The sequence below is a fragment of the Apium graveolens genome, chromosome 7, assembly GCF_009905375.1.
Source record: "Apium graveolens cultivar Ventura chromosome 7, ASM990537v1, whole genome shotgun sequence".
In the NCBI taxonomy this organism is placed as follows: domain Eukaryota; kingdom Viridiplantae; phylum Streptophyta; class Magnoliopsida; order Apiales; family Apiaceae; genus Apium; species Apium graveolens.
Window position 1 is genome coordinate 229042907 of NC_133653.1, and position 4626 is coordinate 229047532.

Genomic DNA, 4626 nt, shown 5'->3' on the forward strand with positions numbered 1-4626 from the left:
CCAAATTCGATTAGATATTTCAAAGATTTGAGTCAAGCTTTCATCAAGCAATTTATTAGTGGAAAAGTGCATGAGAAAAGTTCAGCATCCCTCATGGTCATTGTGCAAGGAGCGTAGGGGTTCCTAAGAAACTATCTGAATCATTTAACAAAGGAAGCCTTGAAGGTTTCGGATCTTGACGACAAGGTAGCTATAATAGCACTGCAGCAAAGGACTAAAGATGAGTTCTTCAAGATGTCCTTAGCTAAGCGCCCCCCTGAAAGCATTTTACAGCTCCAAGATAGGGTGGAGAAGTATATCAAGGTGGAGGAAAGTATGAAGAAGACGATAGTGAACAACGAGCCAGCTGCTGGCAAGAAGCAAAAGATTGATCAAGAATACAATGCAAAGGACAAGTATCCTAGAGTTGATAAAGACATTGAATCAACCCTGAAGAAGGAGGGTCCTGGATAAAAATTTACTGAGTATCCTAGGCTGAATGCTCTTAGGAGCCAAATCTTGATGGAAATTGAGAGAGATAGGGATGTTCACTGACCTAAGCCCCTGAAAGCTGATCCTTATAAGCTAGAGAAGAGTAAATATTTCCGATTTCACTAGGATTCTAGTCATGACACCGACGAGTGCCCATAACTCAAGGATGAAATTGAATTCCTTATTCAAAAAGGAAAGTTAAGTAAGTATACTGGAGACAGAGAAAGAAACAATAATGAAAGAAGGAACTTTGACGATCGTAGGAGGGATCAAGATGATCAGGGGTGAAATCCTCAACCCCGAGGACTTGTGATAAACATAATCTATGGAGGACCAACTGCTGCTGGTTCATCTAAAAATTCAAGGAAAGCTTATGCTAGACAAGTCATGCATATAGTGGGGGGAAGCTCTAAAAAGGGCTAGGACAGGAGTAGCAATGGTATTTGATGATTTCGACTTGGAAGGGGTCAAATTTCCCCATTATGATCCCCTAGTTATAACACCCATAATAGGGAACAGTCCAGTGAGGAGAGTCCTAGTAGATAATGGAGTGTCGGTAGACATCTTACTCTATGATACCTTCATAAGAATGGGATACAATGATTCTCAATTAACCCCGTTGATATGACGATATATGGTTTCACTGGAGTCGAATGCCCCGATGAAGGGATAATTAAGCTGCCTCTAACGACGGGTCAGGAGCCAAGACATGCCAAACAGATGCTGAATTTTATGGTGGTGAAGGATGGATCAACATATAATGCAATCATGGGGAGGACAAGTATACATGCCTTCAAGGTAGCTCCCTCATCCTACCATTTCGTGATTAAGTTTCCAACAAGAGACGGAATAGAAGAAGAAAGAGGAGACCAGAAGATGGCCGGAAGTTGTTATGTAGCCTCGCTAAGGGTAGACGGGGCCGGGGGCAGGTCTTGCCAATTAAAGATTTGGATATCCGTAAAAATGATGAGAAACTGAGGAAATTCAGCCGAAGATCTGATCCCGGTCCCTTTGGCTTCCGAGGATCCTAAAAAAGTAACTTTCGTTGGAGCGTCTTTGGAGGAGCCCTTTAGAGAAAAGTTAATAAGGTTCTTGCAAGAGAATAACGATGTGTTTGCATGGACGGAAGCAGATATGCCCGGTATAGACCCGGAGTTGATCACCCATAAGTTGAACATAGATCTGAATCAAAAGACCGTAAAGTAAAAGAAAATGAGTTTTGCCCCTGAAAGGAAGGAAGTTATCAAGCAAGAAGTTGAGAAGTTCTTAGAGGCTAGTTTCATTGAAGAGATACAATTCTCGGAATGGTTGGCAAATCCTGTACTAGTAAAGAAAGCTAATGGAAAGTGGAGAATATGCGTCAATTTCACCGACCTGAATGATGTGTGTCTGAAGGATTATTTCCCTCTCCCGAGGATAGACACCCTGATAGATGCTACTGCGGGGCACGAGATGCTAAGTTTCATGGATGGATTTAGCGAATATAAACAGATCAAGATGAATAAAGATGACATTCCCAAGGTATCATTTATCACTGACTTTGGTATTTTATGTTACCTCATTATGGCATTTGGTCTCAAGAATGCAGGAGCCACATACCAAAGGTTGGTGAACAAGATTTTTAAGGATCTTATTAGAAAATCCATGAAGATTTATGTGGACGATATACTAGTAAAAAGCCTCAAGAAGGCAGATCATATAATCCACTTAAGGGAAGTTTTTCGGGTCTTAAGATACCATAAAATGATGTTAAATCCTGCGAAGTGTGCTTTCGGAGTAATTTCTGAAAAATTCCTAGGATTAATGGATTCTAAGAGAGGAATTGAGGCCAATCCAGACAAGATAAGGGCCATCTTGAACATGGAGTCTCCATGTTCCGTAAAAGATGTCCAAAAGCTTACCGGAAGGGTTGCAGCTTTGGGACGTTTCATCTCTAAGTCCGGAGACAAGTGCTTGCCATTTTTTAAAGCATTGAAGAAATTGAAAGCTTTATATGGACCGATGAAAGCCATATGGCATTCAAAGAGTTGAAGAAATACATGGTTCAAGCCCCCTTTGTTGGCTAAGCCAGTCTTGGGTGAGACCATGTACTTATATTTGGTTGTTTCTGAAAATGCACTGAGCGCTGTATTGGTGAAGGAGGAACTTAAAGTTCAGAAACCCATATATTATGTCAGTAAAATTCTGCATGGGGCTGAGTTGAATTATTCGACTATAGAAAAGTTTGCTTAAGCCTTGGTGATGGCCTCAAGGAAGTTACATCCTTACTTCCAAGCTCATAAGATTGAGGTGCTAACAAATCAGGCTTTGAGTAACATCATTCACAGTCCTAAAGCCAGTGAAAGGCTGATTAAATGGGCCATAGAGCTGGGGGAATTTGATATTAAGTATAAGCCACGAATGTCGATAAAAGCCCAAGCTTTGGCTGACTTCGTGGTTGAGTGTACTATCCCCAACTAAGAAGTCGGGGGGAAGAAAGATATTATACCTCAAGGCATGGGGGAAAAGAGGAGAATGAAAGAGTGTAGGTCAAGGACAAGGAATTTTGGGTAGTTTATTTTGATGGGGAATCAAAAATAAATTCAAATGGAGCAGGGCTAGTTTTACAAAGCCCTGATGGCTTCCTAATTGAATATGCTATAAAGTTAGATTTTCCTACCACAAATAATGAGGCTGAGTATGAAGCTCTAATCGCTGGACCAGGCCTAGCTGGGACATTAAGGGTCAAGAACTTGAAGGCATGTGGGGATTCAAAACTTGTAGTGTCCCAAGTTAAGGGAGAGTTTGAAACAAGGTATGAGACCATGGTGAAGTATGTACGCTTAGTGAGAGCTGTGATGACTCAATTTGACGAGTGTCATGTTGAGCATATTCTTAGGGAAGAAATGCTAAGGCATATGCGTTATCTAAATTTCCATATTCTGAGATTGAGAATAGTTCTAGAAGCATATACTTCTGTGTTTTGAAGAAAATGAGCTTTGGTGTTAAGTTGGTTGGCCCCATAGGACTTGGAGAGTCATGGATAGATCCAATTAAGGCTCATCTACAAACTGGATGACTTCCTAGTGATGTAGTGGAGGCAAGAAGACTGTCTATATGAACCCTGAGATATTCTTTAATTGATGGGATTCTTTATAAGAGGTCTTTTGTAATTCCTTATCTAAGGTCCCTCAGGTCAGATGAGGCCCGACTTTCCCTGGAAGAAGTACATGAAGGTATATGTGGTCAACACTTGGGGGCAGGGCCTTAGCCCACAAAATCACTCGTTTAGGCCTAGAAATGATGGTTGATGCCAAAGAATACGAGAATAGATATGATCGTTATCAAAAGCATGCCCCTGTAGTACGACAGCCACCTGAAATGCTTACTTCCATAAACTCTCCAATCTCGTTTGCTATTTGGGGAACGGATATTCTTAATTGTAGCAATTGATTACTTTACTAAATGGATCGAAGCAAAGCCATTGGCCAAGATTACAACTAAACAAGTTGCTCAATTTCTATAGGAAAGTATCATGTATAGATATGGGATTCCCTGAATCTTGGTAACCGATAATGAAACGTAATTCAATAACGAGGAATTCATAAAGTATTGTGAAGAGAATTAGATCGAGCTGCGAGTCACTTATGTTTCTCATCCTCAAGCCAACGGGAAAGCAGAGGTTGAGAATCGAATTATTTTAGATGGATTAAAGAAGAGGATTGAAAAGTACATGAATAACTGGGTAGATAAGATACTTCCAATAATTTAGGCTTACAAGACCACTTGTAGAGTCACAACGGGAGCAACACCATTTATGTTAGCATACGGGGAAGAAGCACTCGTTCCATTAGAGATATCACATTCGTCCCCAAGAATCCAAGCATACAATGCTGAAAAAAGTGAGGAATGCCAAAGATTAACCCTGGATTTAATAGATGAAGTGCGGGATGAAGCACATGGAAAGATTGTGGAATATCAAAAGAAAGCTTTTTTTATTACAACCTGAGGGTGAAAGAAAGATTCTTCAAGCAAGGAGATTTGGTCTTAAGGAAGGTGGAAGCCTCTGGAGTAGGGCAGAAAAGAAAACTCGCCCCAAATTGGGAAGGGTCGTACAAGGTTAAGAGCGTTCAAGGAAGAGGATCCTACAAGTTGAAAACTATGGATGGGGATGAA